General features: G+C 46.1%; 1 protein-coding gene across 3 annotated transcripts in view; it reads right to left on the reverse strand.

Moving 5' to 3' along the window:
• LOC138528855 (uncharacterized) overlaps positions 1–13,444 on the reverse strand; it is a 179,344-nt gene that overhangs the window by 134,972 nt on the left and 30,928 nt on the right. The window contains exon 1 of one of the 3 annotated variants that reach the window (XM_069640777.1): positions 378–491. The exons of the other annotated variants lie outside the window; for them this stretch is intronic. The gene's annotated coding sequence lies outside the window, so the exon portion shown is untranslated. Of the gene's footprint in view, positions 1–377; positions 492–13,444 lie in introns of those variants that run through there. 3 annotated transcript variants of the gene reach the window in all.

Genomic DNA, 13,444 nt, shown 5'->3' on the forward strand with positions numbered 1-13,444 from the left:
AGAAGTGTGATTGTGACATTGTGGGGCAGAGTGAGAGTCAGTGACAAAAGCAGGCAATAATTATAGAAGAAAAGAGAAACCATAGTTGCCAAAGCCAAAGAGAAATAAACCTAGGCAATTACAAAAGAACCACAACTGCCCAAGCCAAAAGAAGGTGGGTAAGATATTGAGCAATGATAAAGACTGTTGCCCCTCCAGAAAAGCGGTGCCAAAGAAAAATGGTTTAAGTTCACATTGCCAAAGCCAAAGAAGTGAAAGTGGAGCAGAATCCTTAGCAGTTGGTTGACAGAAGAAACAAGAATATGATATGATACGATAGGTTATTTATTACATGCTTAATACCCAGAGGTTTCTAAGCGTGGACCCAGGGATCGAACCTGTGTTGCTCTGTGTCGTATTGCTTCCAAGGCAAGCACGTTGTCCCCGAGCTTTCCTCCAGAGACTCTCCCAGGCCGGCTGACCTTCTGAAAGAATATTCAGAGGGGGTTGTGGGAGCATAACCTGCAAAGAGTGTGGCAGATACACAACTGTAACAAACAGCACCAGTGTGGTTCTTGTTTCCCTTAAAGAATTTCATGTACCTAAAACTGTGATGCTCAACATATTACTAACCGGTTTAACCTTTACCACTGAAGTAACTACAAGTAATAGTTTGTTCTGGCCTAGCAGGAGAGTACACCAGGTCAGAGAGTGTCCTAGTACTTTGATCTGTACTGGCAAGAGAGTAAACCAGTATAGAGAACTTTGTCGTGATAAGCCTAGCCGGTGAATGGACCAGGTGGAAACCATTGAAGTACTGTGGTGTGGTTAACAATATTAAAGCAGTTGCCGAATCACTAAAGTGTTTTGGTAAATTAAAACAAAAGCATCCTGACAAGTTAATAACACTGAAACAAGAGTTGTGTGAACTGCTGCAGAAGTGTCAAACAAGTGGTTTTGTGTACTGTGGCAGAAATCTAATAACAAAGACCTGTTCTTGTTGAATCCAATGAAGCAAGAGATTATTCGAGGCTGATGAGAAGATGTTGTTTAAAGGTCTTTGTCACAAAGAGAAAGAAGGAACTTTGTTGAGCACTTGTGAACTGTTGGGGGAATACAATCTTGGAACTTTTATTATTTATTTGGTATTTATAATGCGCCTATACAGCAAATGGTGTTTCAACTTTTTAAGAGACAGGATTCCCTAAGCTTTTGTTTTGAACTTTTTAATAGAATCCTACTTAAATCTGGAAAAGGGAAATTCACCCAGATTGGAAGGAGAAACATTGATTGTAACCTGAATTTAACTATTGCATTGGCTTTTGTTGAACGTTCATATAATACCTGGTTACATTGGTGTATGTTGAAGTGTGAGGGACAGAAACCTTTTCTTAGGGTGTTTTCTTTAGTTTGAGGCAGGGAAATCCTCATCAGGGTAAGGATAGTGAGACGTGGGTGTTGTTGAGCGAAGCCACATCAGGACTGCACCAGGAATGCCACTGAGACCAGATTAGGATGGAATTGCGAATACCAGCTAGTCCCACACAGACAGGTTCCAATGGTGAACAGGGGCCGAATTTGGGCACAGGTGTGAATATTGGCGAGCGTCATTTATGGAAGGGATAGCGATTATCGGCTGATGCCGAAGCTAGATTGACATGCAGTGATGTTTGCGTGCCACCCCTAGCAAAAATGCAGAAATTCAGCACATAACTTATAGACAAAGATGCCAATAACCAATCCACTAACAATTTCACCCCTCCGCCTACACCTCTCAAACTCTAACCAGACGCAAGCACAACCTTATACCACAACAAACCGCACAACCTTCACTACACCGCAACAACAAAACAAACCTCACAGAGACTCGCACAAAAGCACACGATGTCTACCGACCAGAAAACACCCCAAGCCCAGCCAACGGTGTTAACCGGGTTGAGGCTGCCAAAAGCACATCACTGCTCTCTTGCACTTAACCGCTTACTCCCACTAACTCACCCCCCTTCCCGTTTCAGAGCCACCAGAGCGCCAGGGGATCACTCCAGTGGTCAAAGTGCGCGGTACAAATATCCTTTTACATTAACATGTATCCAACCATTTGAGTTAATAAAATTGCATCTTTTGAAAAACTGTCACAAAGTTGTCCGCCTCACATTTCTGAGCCCTCACAAAAAAGGTACAACAACAGGTCCCTGAATACATCAAATAAAAGCAAGGCCTAATCATGTGTAGCATTGGGGTCTGGCCCTTCCCGGACGCTCATTTACCACCAGGCCAGGAAAGGACCACTTTCCACCTTCCCCATAGACCAGCTGCAAGCAGAGAGGTGCTAGGCAATCTAAAACAGATGTTAAGCAGTGGTCGAAGGGGGCAGGAGCGGTCGGGAGTGGTGCTCCTATACTTCTTTTAATTAAGTTTGACCATTCCTATACTTTTATTTTAAAAAGAAACAGTTCGGAATGTTTTCGTTTTAAAATAAATGTTTAGGAAGAAGTTGAAACTTGCACTTCCAGTGCACTGCACTGGACGTTCCCTTAAACAGCAGGCACCTGTGTTTTGGGATTTGTAGTGTGCATGGGAGAGGGCATGGCAATGAGGTTTGTGGGGAGCGGTGCAGGCCAGTAGGGAGCATAGTTCCACTACTTCTTTTCGTACACTTCGACCACTGATGTTAAGTCTTTCCAGCAACAAGAGATGGGCTACCCAGTCCCCCCCACCCCGCATTGTTACTTTTCCGTTATAGACCCCTCAGATGGACAACAGACACCAGAGGGGATTTTTAAAGCACCAACAGGGACCCCTTTTATTATTCATAACTAAATATGAAAAAAATCTTATTAACTTTAATCAACTTAACACTCCCTTCTTTTGCCATTGTCTACCCAGTCGTGGCTCTCCTAGCGATCTGATCTGCAATCCCACCCTCCCTGGAAGGGATCACAGAGGGACCCATAGAGTTAAACGACGAGGCAAACCCCCCCCCCCACCCATTCCCCATTCTACCTATCTGGCACCACCCACCCAGAAGGCGTTCCTTCCCCTAGGCTGACCCTGGCAGGCTGCCACTTCTACCAACTGCATCATGCCAGGTTAAATATACCTTTTCTCCCGACACATGCATGGCTGTTTGAGGTTGACTCCAGCCCCATAAAAGTTGGTGGGCTGAAATGTTGGCCCGAGGTCGGCATACCAGTCTGGGGTGTACTGACGATAGTGACATATAACCAACCCCACCCATTCACCCTGCACATGGGTGGATAGAGGTCCGGCCCTGTGCCATCAGTATAGTCGATTCGGGAGACTGCAGATTTGCGATTTTTCAAAAATAGGAGGTTATAACACAATACAACATAAACAAGGCTATAGCAGACCCCCATGTGCATGTCATCTACAGACCTGTGCAATGCCGGGTGGTATCGGTAGTAAGTACATAAATAAACACATGGGAATAAATGAGCACATAATACAATTACACAAACTATTCTATACACGGTCATCATTATATACAGTGGTGTGGGTGCTGCAGTCAGCCACACCAAAATGGCCTTGAAGTCCCAAATGGCTGCCACAGTACCTTATGTTGCAGTTCTCTGTAAGTGGCAGAGTCAGCCCAACCCTGCTGCTTCCAAAGGGGCTGGCCTGCCCCAGGTGCTTGATTAAACATGGTGGTGCCCCACATGAGACATTGTCATCACCACTGTGCCGCCTCACACATTTTATTCTTCAAGAAGTGTCCTGTACACAGCGGGGAGTGCTTCACTCACCACAGTTCTGCCCAGGCACATCACTCTTTTTCTTGCAGCGTCCCGTTGCTTGGTAGGGTGCCGCATTCACTGCTGCTGTAACCAGCAGGATTATGTTAATCATGGCGGCCCACTGCAATGCATTTTCCCCTCTGGCAGTGCCCTTTTGCCATGCGGATGCAGCCTTCAACGTCACTGCCAGCTGCGTCACTGCACTCGCCCACAGGGTCTAAGCCTTTTCCTCTTCATGGCTGTGAGAAACCAAAGGGTGTCACACTGTTCAGTCCCTTGAGAACTGTCATCCAGGTGCCCGGGACACAGCCATCACCTTTGGATCCAGTTCCAGGGAGTGGACCAGTGTGGGAGAATCACCTGGATGAGAGGTCCCTGGGGAGTGGAAGGGGGGGCACCCGGAGGCGAGATGCTGTATCCCATTTCCCTATAAACCCCTCCATGTTCCAGGTACTATCTATCTAGGAACTTTAGGTTACATGTCTTTATGGTGGAAATTTTATTGCGAGTCACACAGAGCATTTTATAACAAAACATTTTATGGGGGGTTCCCCCCCAAACCCCCATTTACCACCCTTAAAAACCCACTCGACACATTTCCCCCAATAATTAACCCTTTACCCCACCCAAAAATACAATCGGTATACAGCTTTTCGTTATAAAATCCTCGACGTGTGCGTTTCCTCTATATAAACGTTCGATATAAAGAATGGATACCGGAACTTTACCCCCTCCCCCCCCCCAACTTTCCTACACCCACTCTGCTGTATGGACAAAGCTCTTCAGGGAAAGACAGGCTCAAACACAGCCAATCCGTTTGACATGTCCCAACATCAGGGTCAGGCACTTAACCTTAATGACTCACACCTTTATCCTGTTACCTTTTCCCACTGGAATAAAGGCGGAGCATGAGAGCACCCGGAGAGGAAGGCAAGAAGGGCAACCGAAGCGAGCAAGACCAGAAGAACGGAAGTGCAGGAAATCCTGGGAAGGCGACGGGACCATGGAAGCAGAGCAGACGGGACCAGGAGGCGAATGAAGGCTGTGGTCCTACCAGCTGTGGGGGAGTTAGTGGGGGGGGGTCGCTGTAGAATCCCAAAGGGGCAACTCCCTGCTACTGCAGAAGGTCACAGCAGTACCTCCTACATGTGCGGTATGAGGACTTGAAAGGAGGCGAGCCGCGCTGGGCCAAGAGCCTTGACTAGACGGAAGGTGCTGCTGCCGGTGAGTGAAATGGGAGACCGGCTTGTGTTGATAAATGAAAAGGACCTTAACGTTTGAAGTGCTTGTTCGGTTGTCAAGAAACTGCGAGTGAAAGCACATCGTAGCAAGTTTGAAGAATGCCGAGTGTACGCAAAAGAAATATGAAGCACTTCAGAGGGTAACAGAGAGAAGGCTAATAGTCAAGTGGTCATACAATGGTAAAGTGAAGGGTACAAGTCCCCCCTCGTACAGTTGAACGTATTTGACAAAAGATGAAATTAAGTATAAAGCTATACTAAGAAATTATTAGCCTGCTGATGCTAACTAAGAACTGCAGATACCAGAATATCAGAAGGCCTCTGGAGTGGAAGCCGGTATAAACCTTTGAACTGTATCCAGTGTTGTGGGTTGCGCGTAGGACGGCAGCCGTGAGAAAGAGAAGCCCGATTGTTGAAAATTAACGCACTTCCTACTATATAACAAGAGTGACCCAGCGAGACGCGAACGCCTATCAGAAGTCTCTGTCTTGAACTGGCAAGTACTTTGAAGTGAAAGCATGAAAGATTGCAAAGTAACAAGTGTGATGCTAGCCGTTTGAAGGCTTGCACCTGATCGAGGGAAGCCAGAACTGCCTACAGAGGAAGGCCTGAGGCCGGAGGAGGTGGACCAGAGTGAATCGGGGAAAGTGCACCAAATATTTGTTTAAAAAAGACATTAGGAGCTCCTCAATCTTATAAGCTAGTAGAACTGGTCAAGTTAACTGACCTGTGATTTGAAGGCTACAGTGAACCAGACAGAGGGATGCAAAGTGAAAGCAAAGGAAAGTGAATCCCGCATTTTGATAAAGTGACTGAACAATGGGGTAAAGATGAAGCTGAACCCCAATGAAGTGGTATCACGAGAAAGAGGGGAATCCTGCAAGTCTTGTGATGCCACGCAAGAGACATTCAATCGAGGGATCCTGCCTTTTCTGAAAAAGTGTTTTCCTGATGCCTATAGAATAACGCAGGGAAGGGAGTGCACTAGTTCAGCAGTCCTGAACTACCAAAACCCTTTTGGACATTTCAGTTTGCACTCCATTCTTGTCCCACACCCTTTTGTTATATTGAGTAAGGATTTGGCAATAGGTTTATTAGCATAGGCCATTTTGTTTTGAACCGACACCACTAAGACAGCGTTTTCATTATTTTGATGGTCGTAGCTTGCTCCCTTCTTAGATTTAGGTTTAGATTAGGTGTTTTTCTCACACATACAGTTCAATAAACGCCCTTGGATTGTACTCCTTATGTCCGTCGTACTTCTGAGAACCATGCCTTCCTTACACTACCAAGCAGGCTGACACAGAGGCAGGCTGACACAGAGGCAGGCCACATGGGTGCCCGGGCTGCACAGAGCACACAGCCCAGGGTTTGTGGTTTAGACGGCAAACCCCTAGCATACACGGCCCACCTGGTACACTTTTTCTTTTAGCCCTGTGGTGCCACACGAGGCCATGGTCAGGCAGGGAGCTTACAATCGAGGATCCTGTTGTCTCTCTTGCCTAATCTCTCCACCTCACGACCGTTACTTATGTTTTCTTCCCTCTCTCTCTCCAACATTCTGTACCCTGCCCAGTACTTCTGGGGCAGGGACGACCTGGCCAATGTCTTTTTCCAAGCTATATTGCTTCCAGCCATATACTGGGGCTGGATGGTTTAGTCCACCAAGGCCAGGCAAATCCTTACAGTAAAACACAAACACAAAATTAAATACTTTTACCCCCCACCTTTTTGTCCGTCTTATTTTTCCCCCTCAGGGTACAAGCAGTATAGCCCTTGTAGATGAGCCTTAATTGAGCTAGGGGCTAGATATGAATAAAACACAGGGAAACCTGAAAGTTCAGATGTTACTAGTACATGAATGCTGTGGCTCGAAGATGGGGACACGGAAAGAAGCAACCTGCAAAGCTCCCGTCTGGCTTGAAAGAACAGTAATAACGGGGATGAAACATCTACCCACAGCATGGTAAATGCAGCAGAAAACCTGTTGCATGTTGGGAGAGTTCAGGAGGTGAGGAAATACTACACTGAAGCAAGAATTGGAGGCTGAAACAGAAGGAGCAGCAGGACAGAAAGGGTGCACCGCCATTACTCAGGACTGAGAGGGAAAGTGGAAGCCGCTTGGGCCGACGGAGTCGCACATGTGCAACAGCCAACCAAGATGGGACCGCCGAGGTTAGGAGAACAACTACTTAATGAATTGCTGGCAAGCAAGAGATACCATAAAAGGCAAATCAAGGAAGCAAATCCCAGTGAGCCCCTCAAATCAAACCGTACCAGCAAGGAGGGGGTTATTAGCGATGGCCTGAGGGAAATGGGGAAGTCACCAATAAACAAAATCTCTGCGGGGGCAGGGGATACAGTAAAATTAGAGTAATACCTCCTTTCCACACCGGCTTAATCTGACTGGAATAAGAGGTTGGTTTCCGTGAAGGAAGGCAATACTAATGTATACCACTGAAACCAAAAAAGAAGCTTTGTACAGCCAGCCGGTCTGCTCTTGAATCGCTTGTCATGTTGATTTCCTGTCCAGGCATTGGGGGCGGGAGTGATATCAAAAAGCAAGGCATAAATTAGTTTTCAAAATTCATTAGAGTTTTCTAATTAAACTTTTCTTGATTAGCAAACAAACCCATTTGATTAGCAGTGTTGTACTAATATTTTTAATGTCACCAGAAGGTATTCGTATGTGTACCGCTGAAGACAGACATTAGTGATATGAGCCAAGCTTTGCAAATTCTTTCAAATTCCGCTAGATCTGCATATCAAGTAACTTAGTTTACCCACTCAACCAAAGAGAAATGAACTTGACCAATGGCAACGGATGACAAAAAATGTAAATGCCTCTTCTGTAAAATGGCACAGGTCACCACAAATCCACTTTGTTTGGCACACTGCTGCTACCCAGAGGCCAGCCATTCACGTGAAACACATTTATTGCAAACCAAGTAAATAAAAGTTTCAAATATCCCCTGCAAATGGTACTCGACCGTCATAAAATGTACTTGACTATGCAAGTGGTCCAGTAGATTTTGCAAACCCTGTACGAGTGTCTGTAAAATGAGAAAGGTTACCTGCACGAATGAACACAAATAAATAGATATGATGAAACGGATCTGAAAACAGTTTGGCCAGCTCTCTCGCACAGGTTCTAATATATAATGCAATCATAATTGGAGCAAAGCAAGCTCTGGAGGCTACCTACAGTGCATGGTATTGCAGTAGATCTGTAGATGCACAGACTGGATGGAAATATTGAGCACTAGCTTGTGCAAACCTCTAGTTAGCTTTGTGTATTCATTATGCAAGAGGAAAGAAAGTAAGAGACTAAGCAAAGTGGATGGTGTAGCAGGCAGAGAACTGGGCAAACTATGTGGAATATTGTAGTTTGCAGCCATCTCACTTTCAGGGTATCTGGTATAAATCGACAAGTTGACAAGATAGAATGTCAAAGAGTATGTGATCAGCTCATGGATTGAGAACCAGTTGCACAGATGTATGCAACCAGCCATTAACAGATCTGGTTTTGCCATCAAAAGCATTTGGCTGTGTGATCATGTACATTTTCAAAGGTGTTCACTCGTCAATGGGATGCATCTTCCCCAACACAATGAAACATAGTTGACACTATGAAAATGTAGATAGTCTAACAAATTTTACTGTAAAGCATGGAGTGCAGGGTTTTTTACAGTAGCAATACTCTAATTATGCATAATAATTTCAGGACTGTCTTTTTAAAAAAAAATGTAGTTAACACATACTGGCCTTTGCCAGGCAGGATATAGTTAGTTTAATAAGAGTATGATCCCGATCATTTCTGGTTTGCAATTATTTGAAAAAGAAAAAAAAAATTCCTATCACTCCCACACAGACCTTTGGCAGTTAAGAGTGGAGGAGATGATTACTGCTGCACTGCCTCTCCATTAGACCTTTTGAACCTGCCGTGAACAGAGGAAAAAAGGGTGGAGGGAGCCTTGCCAACAAGAGAGGAATACAGGGTGAGCCGTGTTTTCATTGAACAGTGTAACTTAAATAGCTAGTTTTGCTACACAAGTGTCAATTTAATTATCAAACCTACTATGCGACACTGCTTATGTTATGCCTGGAAAAGGCTTGCAACCAACAGGACAAGCGAGTCATGAGCACACAGGCCTAGAGAGAAGGATCCCTGGGTGTGTTTACAAAGGCAGACCTGGCATCATGCATGGAAGGCCTGAAGAGCATATCCCATAAAATTCACTCCTTGAAAGAAGAAATGTGGAAATCCTTTGAAAATGTGCACTGCAAGGTCCAAACACTGGGGGAAAGAGTTGAGGCTAACTAAGACACAGCTACTGAATTTACAAATCGAGATCTCCAAACTACAAGCGGACATGCTGGCACTGCAGACGTCCCAACAGTTGGTTGGTGATCAAGTGCAAAGAGCTAGAAAATAGGTCTTGCGGGGGCACCCTGTGATTGAAAGTGGTGAAGGAGGAAAAGGAAGACAGATCTCTGGGGGCTCTTTTTACCTCCTCCTACCGGTGGAACATGGCCTAGCCATGACTATTGTGAGAAACCTGAAGATGTCTCACCCACAAGTCCCCGGGGACCTGTCATCCAGGTGGCCAGGACACGGCCATCGCTTTTGGATCCAGTTCCTGGGGGTGGACCAGTACGGGGGGGAATCACTGTCTTTCTCCTCTTGTTAAACTGCCATCTTGCAACAGCGGTTTCCTTGTGTGTTTTGCCTCGCTGAGAGTGTGCTCTCATGCTCCGCCTTTTATCCGTGTGGGGAAGTGTAACGGAAGTCGGGTGTGAGTAATAGCAATTGCTGACCATTGTATTGGGACACGACAGGTATACGGCTCAGGGGTTATTCTGTTTTCGGTTAGAGCGGGCTGTCACTGAGAAAGTGTTTGTGTTGTAAAAAGGGGGGGCGGGTAGAATTCCTAAATATCCTACCGGGTAGGATGGGGTAAAGGTGTTAAGGGGATACCGCGTCTCACCATCTGGTGTCCCACTGCCCAAAGACCCCTCACACAGGTGATCCACCCGCAGTGGTCCACCTCCAGGAACTGGATCCAAAAGCGATGCCGGGTCCTGGCCACCTGGATGACAAATCCTCTGGGACTAGTGGGTGAGACACCTTCTGGTTGCTCACAATATGCTGTGAAGAGTGGCAGATGCCCAAGAACGGAAAAGGATGAAGGAAGCGCTAAGGCTAGCGGAGGAAGGGGTAGTGCTGCTACGGTGGCAAAGAGATGAAGAGCAGGAGGAAGTGAGAAGACAGGTAAGGGATGTAGGAGGAGGAAAGTGGAGACATGGGCAGGTTCTTGTTAGATTGGACAAATTGGTTATCAGAACGGTTGAGGTGGACATGGAGAACAGGGATGCTTCCATGGGTACAGGGAGGACGTGAAACATCACCCTCTGGTAGTGCTGATTATGCTTCTGTGCCTGTAGAAGGGTCACTGGATGTAGTAGCCAGAGAAGACAATGAAGGAGAGAAATGGGAGGTTGAGCAAGTAGAGCAGGGTGTAGTCAGCCTACCTCCTGCTCCAGAGCAGCGATAGAAAGCAGACCATGGAGCCATTGGCTGCTGTAAGTGGTAGGGGAAAAAACGGGGGCAACTTTGTTTTCATTGCTCCATAAGGGTCTCGGAAGGGCGCATTATGTGCGGTGGTCACACCTGGACCGGAGTAACTTGATGAAGACACTCCCGGCGAGGAAGTGGATTTAAGCAATGGAGAAGCACACTGCCGCTGTCATGTTGGCCATAGGGGACTTGAAGAGCCTATTCAGGGCCCTAATGGGGGAATCAGTCAGATGAGCTTTTGCAGGAGATCGGGGTATCCGGGAGTTCAGTTGGATACAAATACCCATGATGAAGCAGCTTTTAATAATCTCAGGGCACAGGTGGGGCCTTGCAGATTATGTATCCCGATACGCCTGATATCAATTCAATTTTAGCTAAGACAATGAAATTGGATAATGATCCTGCCACACACATCAAGTTAATTCAGGAAATGTGCAGGGCAGAAACAGAAGCATGGAACAAGAATGTGTCAATCTTTTACCACATGCTAAAAAAAGGGACTTCCTAACATCACGATTTAGATAGTTAGTAGGGATGGAGGCCAAGAGTTGGCTTAAAATTCATCATACATTTTTGCAAGAGAAGACAGGAAAAAGAGAAGACGAATGTAGAGCAGGCGCAAAAAGCAGAGGCTAAGCTTGTTCAAAAGAAATTGGCAGAGATTTGTTTAGAAGGAGCAGTAATTACATATTCTATGGAGGGACAGCAGGGGCAACCAGGACAACAGGGACACAGTGAACCGGGTATGACGCAGGGTTGTGTGGACGGGTATGTTTCCGGTCCAATGCCAATGAGAGCGTTTCCACTGGGAAGTGGGTCATTTGGCAGGGTCGGAGTAATGGGTGCCCGGTTTAATGGGCCAACAGGAAATAATTATGGAGGATTTTATGGGATTCAGTGCTGGTTGTGTGGAAGGTTGGGACACGTGTCACGGGATTGTCGTGAACGGCCAGATGCCGTGCTCCAGATAAGATTTTGAAGCGCAAGTAATTTACTTCTATTTGTAAAAGTTGGGAGCAAAATGTTTTTTTCGGGAGTAAAAATGTAAGTCCATTTCCCAATGAAGATATTTTATAAGCGAGTAATAATGATTAAACAGGAAAACGGAAATGTTTCTGTAATAATTATTTCTTTGCACCTAGTTAATCATGCACATTAAGGAGATACATATTTACTTCTTCCGATCAGCCAGTATGAATAGAATTTCTTCCTCTTGGTACTACATGCACTACTGGTCCAAACGTATCCATGGAGCCGTTGGGGTGAAAGCAGGGCACAAGGTCCTAACATGTCTGTTCCTTGTTGGGAGTATTTTGACTGCCTATTTTTTGGAGTGAGAGAATTTGCATATTTTTAGGGAGTAAAAATGGCTGATACACATCTGTGGGGGCTGGCCACAGTATTTAACATGGGAGCCAATGAGAGCTCAATAGATTCAGGCCCAACCCTGCCATATTCCCCAGGCTCTGTGCAACTGCAGCAGGCACAGGTTGAATAGAACCCAGCGACTGGGGCTGCACAGACCTTCGGGAACCCAACGACCATGCCAGCACAAGCATCGGTGCAGACATGGGACAAGAATCCTTTACTCCAAGAAACAGTTGCGCACTACACTGGAGCGGGTGTGTCAGGGGAAATACTTTTTCTCTCCCAGGTGCTAATATATACCAGGAGTAGGACAGCCCTAGGGATCTCTGATGTGTCCGGTCCAGTCCGGTCCATTAACCACCGATCCGAAAGACAAACCCCCGGATAGGTGTGCAGGTACGCGACTTAACTATTTCATTCATGGTTGACATGGGAGCTACCAAGTTTTGTATCAAGGAAGGCGACTCCCCTTGTCAGGCAAAACAATGGGCAAACAGGGATTCCCTGGAGCTATCCTGTTGGTTCATTATACTGAAGATCTTCGTATCAAGGTGAGTAATCAAAAATGTATTAGCCCCTTTGTTGTATTGTACGGACACCCCAATAAATCTTTTGAGAAGGGACAGTCTCGGGAGGATAGCACAGCGGCAACGTGCGCGCCTTGGAAGCGAGACGATACGGAGCAACACAGGTTTGATCCCTAGGTCGGTGCTTAGAAACCTCGGGGTATTAGGTTATTTATAACACGCTTATCATATCATATCCAGAGCAAGTTGCAGATGTCGACTACCTTCACGGAGGAAGGTATTGTATGCGCAAACCCACAGCAGTATCCAGTGAGGGGAGCAGCACGTTTTCAGACCTATTGTAGCAACAAAGCGATAAGGGGGCGGGGAGGTTCCTGTGTATGCAGCATAATTTATTGATGAGATGATGGTTTTGTTGAGTGTTGTCCCGGGAATCAGAAATCTTGCCTGTTCGATATCATTTCAGTTTTCTTTTTTTCATCCTGATGTGCTGCAGGAAGGAAGGAAATGCCAGGAGGGAGCTACTACAGTTCAAAATGCACTTCAGCAGTCACAGTGAAACAAATTATTTTGTTCACGATCGTGCCGCATATGAGGGAGAAGAGGAAGAGAGGGTGAATGTGAAAGAGCATACCCTAAGGGGGGGTGATCTGATTTTTTGTTGTTGATGGGTCTTCGACCATCAACAAGTAGATGGGCGAGAGGCATATGGGTGCAGCTGTTGTGTCTTGTGGATGGGGAATACCGGGTCAGACTGAACAGACGGTTGCCTTCTCATTTCTCTGCACAAGCAGCATAACTAGTGGCACTTACTGAGGTCTTACAAATGTGTAAGGGGAAGGCAGTCAACATTTATTCCGACTCCGCGTACATCATCTCCACCATCCATTCTGGGTTATTAAGAAGGCAGAGAAGAGGGTTTGACGGGTCCCATGTGCAGCATGCTGCGCTGCTATCGCTGGTAATTGAAGCGTTAACCTGGCAATTTGAGATAGG

Source organism: Ambystoma mexicanum, chromosome 1q (assembly GCF_040938575.1).
Source record: "Ambystoma mexicanum isolate Mex_15411 chromosome 1q, UKY_AmexF1_1, whole genome shotgun sequence".
In the NCBI taxonomy this organism is placed as follows: Eukaryota; Metazoa; Chordata; class Amphibia; order Caudata; family Ambystomatidae; genus Ambystoma; species Ambystoma mexicanum.